The sequence below is a fragment of the Bombina bombina genome, chromosome 4 (genome assembly GCF_027579735.1).
Source record: "Bombina bombina isolate aBomBom1 chromosome 4, aBomBom1.pri, whole genome shotgun sequence".
Taxonomy (NCBI): Eukaryota; Metazoa; Chordata; class Amphibia; order Anura; family Bombinatoridae; genus Bombina; species Bombina bombina.
Genome location: NC_069502.1, coordinates 406847600 through 406862450, shown reverse-complemented (window position 1 = coordinate 406862450; position 14851 = coordinate 406847600). Strand labels below are relative to the sequence as shown.

Genomic DNA, 14851 nt, shown 5'->3' with positions numbered 1-14851 from the left:
TCGTCGGAAGAAGAGGATGGATCCGCGCTGGAGGTCTTCAAGATGGAGCCGGTCGTCATCGGATGGAAGAACATAGAAGATGCCGCTTGGAGAAGATGTTTGCCGGTCCGGATGTCCTCTTCTTGCCGGATAGGAGGAAGACTTTGGAGCACCGGATTATGGATCGCCAACCCCCGCTTGGGTTGGAGGAAGATCTTGGAGCCAGGACGGATCGGTGATACCTGGATGGTGAAGACAAGGTAGGAAGATCTTCAGGGGATTAGTGTTAGGTTTATTTAAGGGGGTTTGGGTTAGATTAGGGGTATGTGGGTGGTGGGTTGTAATGTTGGGGGGGGGGGTATTGTATGTTTTTTTTTACAGGCAAAAGAGCTGAAATTCTTGGGGCATGCCCCGCAAAGGGCCCTGTTCAGGGCTGGTAAGGTAAAAGAGCTTGTAATTTTTGTATTTTAGAATAGGGTAGGGAATTTTTTATTTTGGGGGTCTTTGTTATTTTATTAGGGGGCTTAGAGTAGGTGTAATTAGTTTAAAATTGTTGTAATATTTTTCTTATGTTTGTAAATATTTTTTTATTTTCTGTAACTTAGTTCTTTTTTATTTTTTGTACTTTAGATAGTTTATTTAATTGTATTTATTTGTAGCAATTGTGTTTAATTAATTTATTGATAGTGTAGTGTTAGGTTAATTGTAGGTAATTGTAGGTAGTTTATTTAATTATTTTATTGATAGGGTAGTGTTAGGTTTAATTATATCTTAGGTTAGGATTTATTTTACAGGTAAATTTGTAATTATTTTAACTAGGTAACTATTAAATAGTTCTTAACTATTTAATAGCTATTGTACCTGGTTAAAATAATTACAAAGTTGCCTGTAAAAACAGAATTTATGTTTACCTGATAAATTACTTTCTCCAACGGTGTGTCCGGTCCACGGCGTCATCCTTACTTGTGGGGATATTCTCTTCCCCAACAGGAAATGGCAAAGAGCCCAGCAAAGCTGGTCACATGATCCCTCCTAGGCTCCGCCTACCCCAGTCATTCGACCGACGTTAAGGAGGAATATTTGCATAGGAGAAACCATATGATACCGTGGTGACTGTAGTTAAAGAAAATAAATCATCAGACCTGATTAAAAAACCAGGGCGGGCCGTGGACCGGACACACCGTTGGAGAAAGTAATTTATCAGGTAAACATAAATTCTGTTTTCTCCAACATAGGTGTGTCCGGTCCACGGCGTCATCCTTACTTGTGGGAACCAATACCAAAGCTTTAGGACACGGATGAAGGGAGGGAGCAAATCAGGTCACCTAAATGGAAGGCACCACGGCTTGCAAAACCTTTCTCCCAAAAAATAGCCTCAGAAGAAGCAAAAGTATCAAACTTGTAAAATTTGGTAAAAGTGTGCAGTGAAGACCAAGTCGCTGCCCTACATATCTGATCAACAGAAGCCTCGTTCTTGAAGGCCCATGTGGAAGCCACAGCCCTAGTGGAATGAGCTGTGATTCTTTCAGGAGGCTGCCGTCCGGCAGTCTCGTAAGCCAATCTGATGATGCTTTTAATCCAAAAAGAGAGAGAGGTAGAAGTTGCTTTTTGACCTCTCCTGTTACCAGAATAAACAACAAACAAGGAAGATGTTTGTCTAAAATCCTTTGTAGCATCTAAATAGAATTTTAGAGCGCGAACAACATCCAAATTGTGCAACAAACGTTCCTTCTTCGAAACTGGTTTCGGACACAAAGAAGGCACGACTATCTCCTGGTTAATGTTTTTGTTAGAAACAACTTTTGGAAGAAAACCAGGTTTAGTACGTAAAACCACCTTATCTGCATGGAACACCAGATAAGGAGGAGAACACTGCAGAGCAGATAATTCTGAAACTCTTCTAGCGGAAGAAATTGCAGCCAAAAACAAAACTTTCCAAGATAATAACTTAATATCAACGGAATGTAAGGGTTCAAACGGAACCCCCTGAAGAACTGAAAGAACTAAGTTGAGACTCCAAGGAGGAGTCAAAGGTTTGTAAACAGGCTTGATTCTAACCAGAGCCTGAACAAAGGCTTGAACATCTGGCACAGCTGCCAGCTCTTTGTGAAGTAACACGGACAAGGCAGAAATCTGTCCCTTCAAGGAACTTGCAGATAATCCTTTCTCCAATCCTTCTTGAAGAAAGGATAGAATCCTAGGAATCTTTACCTTGTCCCAAGGGAATCCTTTAGATTCACACCAACAGATATATTTTTTCCATATTTTGTGGTAAATTTTTCTAGTTACAGGCTTTCTGGCCTGAACAAGAGTATCAATAACAGAATCTGAGAACCCTCGCTTTGATAAGATCAAGCGTTCAATCTCCAAGCAGTCAGCTGGAGTAGGACCAGATTCGGATGTTCGAACGGACCTTGAACAAAAAGGTCTCGTCTCAAAGGTAGCTTCCATGGTGAAGCCGATGACATATTCACCAGATCTGCCTACCAAGTCCTGCGTGGTTACGCAGGAGCTATCAAGATCACCTACGCCCTCTCCTGATTGATCCTGGCTACCAGCCTGGGGATGAGAGGAAACGGCGGGAATACATAAGCTAGGTTGAAGGTCCAAGGTGCTACTAGTGCATCTACTAGAGTCGCCTTGGGATCCCTGGATCTGGACCCGTAGCAAGGAACCTTGAAGTTCTAACGAGAGGCCATCAGATCCATGTCTGGAATGCCCCACAGTTGAGTGATTTGGGCAAAGATTTCCGGATGGAGTTCCCACACCCCCGGATGCAATGTCTGACGAATCAGAAAATCCGCTTCCCAAGTTTCCACTCCTGGGATGTGGATTGCAGATAGGTGGCAGGAGCGAGTCTCCGCCCATTGAATGATTTTGGTCACTTCTTCCATCGCCAGGGAACTCCTTGTTCCCCCCTGATGGTTGATGTACGCAACAGTCGTCATGTTGTCTGATTGAAACCGTATGAACTTGGCCCTCGCTAGCTGAGGCCAAGCCTTGAGAGCATTGAATATCGCTCTCAGTTCCAGAATATTTATCGGTAGAAGAGATTCTTCCCGAGACCAAAGACCCTGAGCTTTCAGGGATCCCCAGACCGCGCCCCAGCCCATCAGACTGGCGTCGGTCGTGACAATGACCCACTCTGGTCTGCGGGAGGTCACCCCTTGCGACAGGTTGTCCAGGGACAGCCACCAACGGAGTGAGTCTCTGGTCCTCTGATTTACTTGTATCTTCGGAGACAAGTCTGTATAGTCCCCATTCCACTGACTGAGCATACACAATTGAAATGGTCTTAGATGAATGCGCGCAAAAGGAACTATGTCCATTGCCGCTACCATCAAACCTATCACTTCCATGCACTGTGCTATGGAAGGAAGAGGAACGGAAGGAAGTATCCGACAAGAGTTTAGAAGTTTTGTTTTTCTGGTCTCTGTCAGAAAAATCCTCATTTCTAAGGAGTCTATTATTGTTCCCAAGAAGGGAACTCTTGTCGACGGAGATAGAGAACTCTTTTCCACGTTCACTTACCATCCGTGAGATCTGAGAAAGGCCAGGACTATGTCCGTGTGAGCCTTTGCTTGAGGAAGGGACGACGCTTGAATCAGAATGTCGTCCAAGTAAGGTACTACAGCAATGCCCCTTGGTCTTAGCACCGCCAGAAGGGACCCTAGTACCTTTGTGAAAATCCTTGGAACAGTGGCTAATCCGAAAGGAAGCGCCACGAACTGGTAATGCTTGTCCAGGAATGCGAACCTTAGGAACCGATGATGTTCCTTGTGGACAGGAATATGTAGATACGCATCCTTTAAATCCACCGTGGTCAAGAATTGACCTTCCTGGATGGAAGGATTGTTCGAATGGTTTCCAATTTGGACGATGGAACCTTGAGAAACTTGTTTAGGATCTTGAGATCTAAGATTGGTCTGAACGTTCCCTCTTTTTTGGGAACTACGAACAGATTGGAGTAGAACCCTATCCCTCGTTCTTTTAATGGAACAGGATGAATCACTTCCAGAAGATAACCTTGGAAGACTATTTCTAGCGCCCAAGGATCCAGAACATCTCTTGCCCAAGCCTGAGTGAAGAGAGAGAGTCTGCCCCCCACCAAATCCGGTCCCGGATCGGGGGCCCGCATCTCATGCTGTCTTGGGAGCAGTGGCAGGTTTCTTGGCCTGCTTTCCTTTGTTCCAGCCTTGCCTTGGTCTCCAGGCTGGATTGGCTTGAGAAGTATTACCCTCCTGCTTAGAGGACGTAGCACTTGGGGCTGGTCCGTTTCTGCGAAAGGGACGAAAATTAGGTTTATTTTTGGCCTTGAAAGACCTATTCTGAGGAAGGGCGTGGCCCTTGCCCCCAGTGATATCAGAGATAAACTCTTTCAAGTCAGGGCCAAACAGTGTTTTCCCCTTGAAAGGAATGTCAAACAATTTGTTCTTGGAAGACGCATCCGCTGACCAAGGTTTTAACCAAAGCGCTCTGCGCGCCACAATAGCAAACCCAGAATTTTTCGCCGCTAATCTAGCCAATTGCAAGGTGGCGTCTAGGGTGAAAGAACTAGCCAATTTAAGAGCACGAATTCTGTCCATAATCTCCTCATAAGAAGAAGAATTACTAATAATCGCCTTTTCTAGCTCATCGCACCAGAAACACGCGGCTGTAGTGACAGGGACAATGCATGCAATTGGTTGTAGAAGGTAACCTTGCTGAACAAACATCTTTTTTAGCAAACCTTCTAATTTTTTATCCATAGGATCTTGGAAAGCACAACTATCTTCTATGGGTATAGTGGTGCGCTTGTTTAGAGTAGAAACCGCCCCCTCGACCTTGGGGACTGTCTGCCATAAGTCCTTTCTAGGGTCGACTATAGGAAACAATTTTTTAAATATGGGGGGAGGTACGAAAGGTACACCGGGCCTGTCCCATTCTTTATTAACAATGTACGCCACCCGCTTGAGTATAGGAAAAGCTTCGGGGGGCCCCCCTCTAGGAACTTGTCCATTTTACATAGTGTTTCTGGAATGACCAGATAATCACAATCATCCAAATTGGATAACACCTCCTTAAGCAGAGCGCGGAGATGTTCCAACTTAAATTTAAAAGTAATCACATCAGGTTCAGCTTGTTGAGAAATTTTTCCTGAATCTGAAATTTCTCCCTCAGACAAAACCTCCCTGGCCCCCTCAGACTGGTGTAGGGGCCCTTCAGAAACAACATCATCAGCGGCCTCATGCTCTTCAGTATTTTCTAAAACAGAGCAGTCGCGCTTTCGCTGATAAGTGGGCATATTGGCTAAAATGTTTTTGATAGAATTATCCATTACAGCCGTTAATTGTTGCATAGTAAGGAGTATTGGCACGCTAGATGTACTAGGGGCCTCCTGTATGGGCAAAACTGGTGTAGACGAAGGAGGGGATGATGCAGTACCATGCTTACTCCCCTCACTTGAGGAATCATCTTGGGCATCATTTTTACTAAATTTATTATGACATAAATCACATCTATTTAAATGAAAAGGAACCTTGGCTTCCCCACAGTCAGAACACAATCTATCTGGTAGTTCAGACATGTTAAACAGGCATAAACTTTTTAACAAAGCACAAAAAAACGTTTTAAAATAAAACCGTTACTGTCACTTTAAATTTTAAACTGAACACACTTTATTACTGCAATTGCGAAAAAGTATGAAGGAATTGTTCAAAATTCACCAAACTTTCACCACAGTGTCTTAAAGCCTTAAAAGTATTGCACACCAAATTTGGAAGCTTTAACCCTTAAAATAACGGAACCGGAGCCGTTTTTATATTTAACCCCTTTACAGTCCCTGGAATCTGCTTTGCTGAGACCCAACCAAGCCCAAAGGGGAATACGATACCAAATAATGCCTTCAGAAAGACTTTTCTATGTATCAGAGCTCCACACACATGCAGCTGCATGTCATGCTGTTCTCAAAAACAAGTGCGCCATACCGGCGCGAAAATGAGGCTCTGACTATGATTAGGGAAAGCCCCAATAGAATAAAGTGTCTAAAACAGTGCCTGCCGATATTATTTTACAAAAAATACCCAGATTAAATGATTCCTCAAGGCTAAATATGTGTAAATATGATCGATTTAGCCCAGAAAATGTCTACAGTCTTAATAAGCCCTTGTGAAGCCCTTATTTACTGTGTGAATAAAAATGGCTTACCGGATCCCATAGGGAAAATGACAGCTTCCAGCATTACATCGTCTTGTTAGAATGTGTCATACCTCAAGCAGCAAAAGACTGCACACTGTTCCCCCAACTGAAGTTAATTCCTCTCAACAGTCCTGTGTGGAACAGCCATGGATTTTAGTAACGGTTGCTAAAATCATTTTCCTCATACAAACAGAAATCTTCATCTCTTTTCTGTTTCAGAGTAAAAAGTACATACCAGCACTATTTTAAAATAACAAACTCTTGATTGAATAATAAAAACTACAGTTAAACACTAAAAAACTCTAAGCCATCTCCGTGGAGATGTTGCCTGTACAACGGCAAAGAGAATGACTGGGGTAGGCGGAGCCTAGGAGGGATCATGTGACCAGCTTTGCTGGGCTCTTTGCCATTTCCTGTTGGGGAAGAGAATATCCCCACAAGTAAGGATGACGCCGTGGACCGGACACACCTATGTTGGAGAAATAAATATTAATCCTAAAATAGCTATAATATAAATGTAATTTATATTGTAGCTATATTAGGATTTATTTTACAGGTAAGTATTTAGCTTTAAATAGGAATCATTTATTTAATAAGAGTTAATTTATTTCGTTAGATAAAAATTATATTTAACTTAGGGGGGTGTTAGTGTTAGGGTTAGACTTAGCTTTAGGGGTTAATACATTTATTAGAATAGCGGTGAGCTCCGGTCGGCAGATTAGGGGTTAATAATTGAAGGTAGGTGTCGGCGATGTTAGGGAGGGCAGATTAGGGGTTAATACTATTTATGATAGGGTTAGTGAGGCGGATTAGGGGTTAATACATTTATTATAGTAGCGCTCAGGTCCGCTCGGCAGATTAGGGGTTAATAAGTGTAGGTAGGTGTCGGCGACGTTGTGGGGGGCAGATTAGGGGTTAATAAATATAACATAGGGGTCGGCGATGTTAGGGCAGCAGATTAGGGGTACATAGGGATAACGTAGGTGGCGGCGGTTTACGGAGCGGCAGATTAGGGGTTAAAAGTGTAATGCAGGGGTCAGCGATAGCGGGGGCGGCAGATTAGGGGTTAATAAGTGTAAGGTTAGGGGTGTTTAGACTCGGGGTACATGTTAGAGTGTTAGGTGCAGACGTAGGAAGTGTTTCCCCATAGGAAACAATGGGGCTGCGTTAGGAGCTGAACGCTGCTTTTTTGCAGGTGTTAGGTTTTTTTTCAGCTCAAACAGCCCCATTGTTTCCTATGGGAGAATCGTGCACGAGCACGTTTTTGAGGCCGGCCGCGTCCGTAAGCAACTCTGGTATCGAGAGTTGCATTTGCGGTAAATATGCTCTACGCTCCTTTTTTGGAGCCTAACGCAGCATTTGTTTGAACTCTCATTACCAGAGTTAAATTTATGGTGCGGCCAGAAAAAAACCTGCGGAGCGTTAACAGCCCTTTTACCGCCAAACTCCAAATCTAGCCGTGTGTGTTGGGACACACTAGTGTGTCGGCAGCAGTGTGTAGGTGTGTCCCTGATTCAGCACAATTTTTTTTAGATTGTAATTTAAAAAAATATATTTTTTTTTGGTTTCTGACTTTCCGCCTGCCTGCTACGCATATCACATGGTTGACACGTTATTGATAGGGGGGTCACAGATCATCTTAACCTATTGGCGCAGTCCAGTGGGAACTGAAAATATTCCCATTGGCGGCACATTGGCTCCTGACTGCACATGTAGTCTCCTTAATTGGCTTGTGACTGCATGTGTAGTCAGTGAGTGGGACAACAGTGTGTTTGCAGCACGGTAGTCAATCGGACTCACCGAGCTAGGAGGGCGGCAGCTTAAACGCTGAGCTGAAGTCAGAAGTCAGTGGGGTTTTTTTGCGACTAGCTCCCAGTAGTGCATTGCAGCTCCTGCTTTTGATATATGGATAGGAAGTGGAAGCTTAAAAATGCTCGATGATGAAATGCTTGTGTCTTAATCTAATATTCCACAAAATATTCAGAAATTGTGTTCATCCCATCAACCTCATACAGCCCATTAAAATAGAAATTAGCTATTGATTTTATTAAACTTTTTTTTAATTCTTGCACATACATACTGTTATTTGTAAATACATTTTGTTTACTTTATGTATGTTTCTGTATCACTTAAAACAAGTTTGTTTAACCTCCAGTTTGCTAGTACAACTGAATTACTGTGTCGCAAAATGATGTAGGTCTAAAAAATGTGTCACCAACATGAAAAGTTTGGAAAGCTCTGCTCTAGGCAGAAGTCTTCATCCATCTGCTGCCTGAGAGTAAATAGTACACACCGGTACCATTTAAAATAACAAACTCTTGCTTGAAGAATTTAAAAACTAATATTTTATCACCTCTTTCACTTTACCCTTCCTAGTACTTAGAGTAGGCAAAGAGAATGACTGAGGGGTGGAGCTAAGGGAGGAGCTATATAGACAGCTCTGCTGTGGTGCTCTTTGCCACTTCCTGTTAGGAGGATAATATCCCACAAGTAAAGGATGAATCTGTGGACTCGTCTTACCTTATAGAAGAAATAACTCTAAATACTGTGCTCAACAGAGGGGCTGGAGTTACAATTCTGAAACCTAAGATTGCTGTAAACGAACTGAGCAACATACATACTACACAGTGCTTGCTTAAAACTTTTCAAAAAAGTAATTTACAGCCTTAACTGCAGCAATCAAAGGAGATGAGATAAACACATTCATCAGGATGGCTTATTGTTGAGTTGCAAAAGCTTGCTGTTTTATGCTTACCAAGGAACCAATTTCTTGGAATGAGAACCATTATAACAGTTTTTATTGTTTATAAAACACTTTTTATAAATATATTATGTAATCCAGCACTTAATTATGAATATATACTAAGCATATATAAAAAATGGACTTATTATCCGTTTAAGAGCATTGGCAGGATTTTCTGGCTTTTTATCTTTACAGGAACTGCACCACCTTGTGCAATGTCATTTATGAGATTGATGAGTAAAATAATGTATTGCTCTTTCTAATGTTAAAGGGTAAAAAAAAGGAAATTTATGCTTACCTGATAAATTTATTTATTTTACGATATGACGAGTCCACGGATTTCATCCTTACTTATGGGAATTACGCCTCCTGGTCAGCAGGAGGAGGCAAAGAGCACCATAGCAGAGCTGCATATATAGCTCCTCCCTTCCCTCCCACTCCAGTCATTCGACCAAAGTTAGGAAGAGAAAGGAAGAGCCAAAGGTACAGAGGTGACTGAAGTTTAACAAAAATAGGTAAATACCCGTCTTAAAACTGACGGGGTGGGCCGTAGACTGGTCATATCGTAAAAGAAATCAATTTATCAGGTAAGCATAAATTTCCTTTTCTTTTACAAGATATGACGAGTCCACGGATTTCATCCTTACTTATGGGATACAATACCAAAGCTATAGGACATGGATGAAAGGGAGGGACAAGACAGGAACCTAAACATAAGGCACCACTGCTTGAAGAACCTTTCTCCCAAAACCAGCCTCAGATGAAGCAAAAGTATCAAATTTGTAAAATTTGGAAAAAGTGTGAAGAGACGACCAAGTTGCAGCCTTGCAAATCTGTTCAACAGAAGCATCGTTTTTAAATGCCCATGAAGAAGCCACAACCCTAGTGGAATGAGCCGTAATTCTTTCAGGAGGCTGCTGTCCAGCAGTCTCATATGCCAGACGGATGATACTCTTCAGCCAAAAAGAAAGAGAGGTAGCCATAGCTTTCTGGCCTCTACGTTTCCCAGAAAAAAACAATAAATAACAAAAATGATAGACAAAATTCTTTAGTCGCCTACAAGTAAAACTTCAGGGCACGGACCATGTCTAAGTTATGCAACAGACGCTCCTTCTTAGAAGAAGGATTAGGACACAATGAAGGAACAACAATTTCCTGATTAATATTCTTATTAGAAACAACCTTAGGAAGGAACCCAGGTTTGGTACGTAAAACCACCTTATCAGAATGGAAAATAAAATAAGGCGAGTCACATTGTAACGCTGAAAGCTCAGAAACTCTACAAGCAGAAAAAATAGCAACCAAAAATAAAACCTTCCAAGATAACAACTTTATATCTATGGAATGCATGGGTTCAAACGGAACCCCTTGAAGAAAATTAAGAACTAAATTCAAACTCCAGGGTGGAGCAATTAGTTTAAACACAGGCTTGATTCTAGTCAGAGCCTGACAAAAAGACTGAACGTCTGGAACATCTTCCAAACTCTTGTGCAGTAAAATCGACAAAGCAGAGATTTGTCCTGGAGAAAAGATAAAATCCTGGGAAACCTAACTCTACTCCATGAGTAGCCCTTGGATTTGCACCAATAAAGATATTTACGCCATATCTTATGGTAGATCTTTCTAGCGACAGGCTTACGTGCCTGAATCAAGGTATCAATGACCGAATAAGAGAACCCCCGCTTAGATAAAATCAAGCGTTCAATCTCCAAGCAGTCAGCTGCAGAGAAACCCGATTCGGATGAAAGAAGGGTCCCTGAATGAGAAGGTCCTGCCTCAATGGAAGCTTCCACGGCGGCAGAGAGGACATGTCCACCAGATCGGCATACCAAGTCCTGCGAGGCCACGCAGGAGAGATTAGAATTACTGAAGCCCTCTCCTGTTTGATCCGTGCAATAACTCGAGTAGGAGAGCAAACGGTGGAAACACATAAGCTAGGTTGAACGACCAAGGCACTACCAAGGCATCTATCAGTTTGGCCTGAAGATCCCTGGACCTGGATCCGTATCTTGGGAGCTTGGCATTCTGACGAGATGCCATCAGATCTAATTCCGGTCTGCCCCATCTGAGAATCAGAGTGGCAAAGACCTCCGGATGGAGTTCCCACTCCCCCGGATGAAACATCTGTCTGCTTAAAAAGTCCACTTCCCAGTTGTCCACTCCTGGGATGTAGATTGCTGACAGATAACAAGAGTGAGCTTCCGCCCACCGAATTATCTTGGATACTTCTGACATCGCTAAGGAACTCCTTGTTCCTCCCTGATGATTGATGTAAGCCACAGTCTTGATGTTGTCCGACTGAAAAAGGATGAATCTGGCCGAAGCCAACTCTTTTCTAGATTCACCTTCCACCCGTGAGTCCTCAGAAAGGACAGAACCATGTCTGTATGAGATTTTGGCAGTTGGTAAGACGTCTGGATCAGAATATCGTCCAAATAAGGCGCCACTGCAATGCCCCGCAGCCTGAGAACCGCCAGAAGAGACCCTAGAACCTTTGTGAAGATTCTGGGTGCTGTGGCCAACCCGAAGGGAAGAGCCACGAAATGAAAATAAAGAAATAATCAGTAACACTAAGGGTGTGTTACTACTAGCGGGCGCACAGGACCCTATATGATTACTATGTAAATAGGCTAAGAGAGAAGAGAACAAGAAATTACATGTAATAACTATAATAAAATATACTATATGAAATAATGTAAACAAATAAGAAACAATTCTTATAAATATGGGACTAAGAGAAACATAGGATACACAGATAATAACAAATACAGTAATAAGAAATTCCTGAAAGGTTCTTATCTGGAAATGCTGTCTTCTTCTGCAATGTTATATAGATGGTAAATGTCCCAATTGGGGTGGGAATAGTCCCAAATGATGAATATGATCAAATACCAGGATGATCAATGATCAGGAACACAGATGATGACTGTAGTCAGCTGCTTTGTCAGGGAAATCAGGATCTAAGAGAAAGTTTTCTCTGTGAAAAAATCACAAAAAGACAAAGGCGCCTCCTGGTGTAATACAGTTGGTGAAAGAGATTTGTTAGGTTATCAAAAAGGTACTCACAAGTGGAGCAGCACCCAATTGTGCTAAATCAAACAGACTGGGATCTCACAGTGTCCCAGCTCACTGACACTGCAAGGAAACTGGTTTCTCCAACGTCTTGCCGGACTGACAGAGCTCAGACGCTCACAAAGAGGTTTAAATAAAACCAAATTTTATTAATAAAATAAAAATCTCAGTGTCTCATGACACTAGATATTAAAAGAACAAGCAACGCGTTTCTCAGACTGCTGTCTACTGAAAATGTTTGTCCAGGAAGGCAAACCTTAGGAACTGATGATGATCCTTGTGGATAGGAATATGAAGATATGCATCCTTCAAGTCCACGGTAGTCATGTATTGACCCTCCTGGATCAATGGCAGAATTGTTTGAATAGTCTCCATCTTGAAAGATGGGACTCTGAGAAACTTGTTTAGACTTTTGAGATCTAAAATGGGTCTTAACGTGCCCTATTTTTTGGGGACCACGAAAAGATTTGAGTAAAACCCCTATCCCGTTCCAGTATTGGAACGGGACGAATTACTCCCATAGTAGAGAGGTCTCTTACACAACGTAGGAACACCTCTCTTTTTATCTGGTCTACAGACAATCGTGAAGGAAGAAACCTCCCCCTTGGCTGGGAATTTTTTAATTCCAGTTGTTACCCTTGGGACACGATTTCCAGTGTCCAGGGGTCCTGAACGTCTCTTATCCAAGCCTGGGTAAAGAGAGAAAGTCTGCCCCTACGAGATCCGGTCCCGGATCGGGGGCCGCACCTTCATGCTGTCTTGGTAGCAGCAGGCTTGTTGGGTTGTTTACCCTTGTTCCAAGCCTGGTTGGGTCTCCAGACGGACTTGGCTTGTGCAAAATTCCCTTCCTGCTTAGCAGAAGAAGGAGAGGGGACTCCCTTAAAGTTCCGAAAGGAACGAAAATTATTCAGTTTACCCCTCAGTTTAGCTGCTTTATCCTGAGGTAGGAGATGACCCTTACCTCCCGTAATGTCAGAAATTATTTCCTTCAAGTCAGACCCGAATAGGGTCTTTCCCTTGAAAGAAATAGCCAAAAGCTTTGACTTAGAGGACACATCAGCAGACCAAGATTTTAACCATAACGCTCTACGCGCTAAAATGGCAAAACCCGCATTCTTAGCTGCCAATTTGGCAATCTGAAAGGCAGCATCTGTAATAAAAGAATTAGCCAGCTTAAGAGCCGTAATCCTATCTAGAATTTCCTCTAAAAGAGTCTCAGTTTTAAGAGACTCTTCTAAGGCGTCAAACCAAAAAGCCGCTGCAGTTGTAACTGGTACAATACAGGCCGTTGGTTGTAAAAGAAAACCCTGAAGAATAAATAACTTTTTCAGAAGACCCTCCAATTTTTTATCCATATGATCTTTGAAAGCACAACTGTCCTCAATAGGAATAGTTGTACGCTTAGCCAGGGTAGATATAGCTCCCTCCACCCTAGGGACTGTTTGCCAAGAATCCTGAACAGTGTCAGCTATGGGATACATTTTCTTAAAATTAGGGGAAGGTGAGAACGGGATACCTGGTCTTTCCCATTCCCGCGTAATAATTTCTGAGATTCTCTTAGGAACCAGAAAAACATCAGAGTAAGCGGGAACCTCTAAGTATTTGTCCATCTTACACAATTTCTCTGGTGGCACCACAATAGGGTCACAGTCATCCAGAGTCGCTAAAACCTCCCGAAGTAACAGGCGGGGGTGTTCAAGCTTAAGTCGGAAGGACCTGACGTCCGAGTCTGTCTGAGGCAACACACTTCCTGAGTCGGAAAGTTCTCCCTCAGACAGACGTTCCCTACCCCCCAAATCAGATCCCTGAGAGGGTACATCGGAAATAGCCATCAAAGCATCAGAATTCGCAGGAATCGGAGTGGCTTCTGTCCTGCTGCGCTTGCCCTGCAACACTGGCAACTTAGATAACACCTCTGTAAGGGTAGATGACATAACTGCAGCCATATCCTGCAGAGTAAATGAAGTGGATGCACTTAAGGAACACGGCGTCGCTTGGGTGGGCGTTAAAGGTTGTGATGCTTGGGGAGAAAGTAGCAGCGTACCCTGATTCTCATCAGTCTGAGAAGCATCCTTAGACATATTTGCATTAAAGAAAATCTGTTCTTTACATTGTAAGGCCCTTTCAGTACATGAGGGACAAAAAGTAAGAGGGGGTTCCACATTGGCATCTAAACACATAGAACAGGTATTTTCCAAAGGTTCAGACATGTTAAACAGAATAGCAACAGCAATAAAAGTCGTTCTTTACTTGATATATTCAACCTTGCAAGTCAAATCTTATAGCCAAATATTTGAAATAAAAAATGCCTACTGCGCCTTTAAAAAAATAAAAGCGCAACAATTTTTCTGCTTGCAGTATAACAACTTTTGCAGCGATAAACAAAGTGTCCTTATATGCACAAATTAACTTAACAAATACTGCTCCGTTTGTTCAGTTATACTATTCACAAATTTTTATCACACTCCAGACACTGCACCTTGCCACAGCCCTGCTGCGGCGCCTACCTGCCCCCAGACAACACTGATCTTTCGTGAGCAGCGCTCCCAAATCTCTTTGCACCACTATGTGCACAAACTGACTTAGGCCACACCAGAGCTCAGGAACTTGCTGTCGATCCGGATTAGTTACTGCGCGGCTGAGCGCGCGAAACTAGGCCCCGCCCACCGTGGGTGTAACTCGAGACGTACTGAGACCCGCATGGGAAACAAAAAACATGTCGGATTTCTAATTCACTAACAAGATGCCATGTGCCCCTCTAAAAAACACACTCCCATAGCCAGTTATCATCAATAAAAATAACGACAGCCTTAGGAATAAACCGCATCTCCCAGCATCAGCCCACACACAGCATAAGTGAACACCCTGGTCACTGCACAA

General features: G+C 42.8%; 1 protein-coding gene across 3 annotated transcripts in view; it reads right to left on the bottom strand.

Annotated features, from left to right (window-relative positions):
- ACAP2 (ArfGAP with coiled-coil, ankyrin repeat and PH domains 2) overlaps positions 1-14851 on the bottom strand; it is a 379535-nt gene that overhangs the window by 128290 nt on the left and 236394 nt on the right. The gene's annotated exons all lie outside the window — the stretch shown is intronic.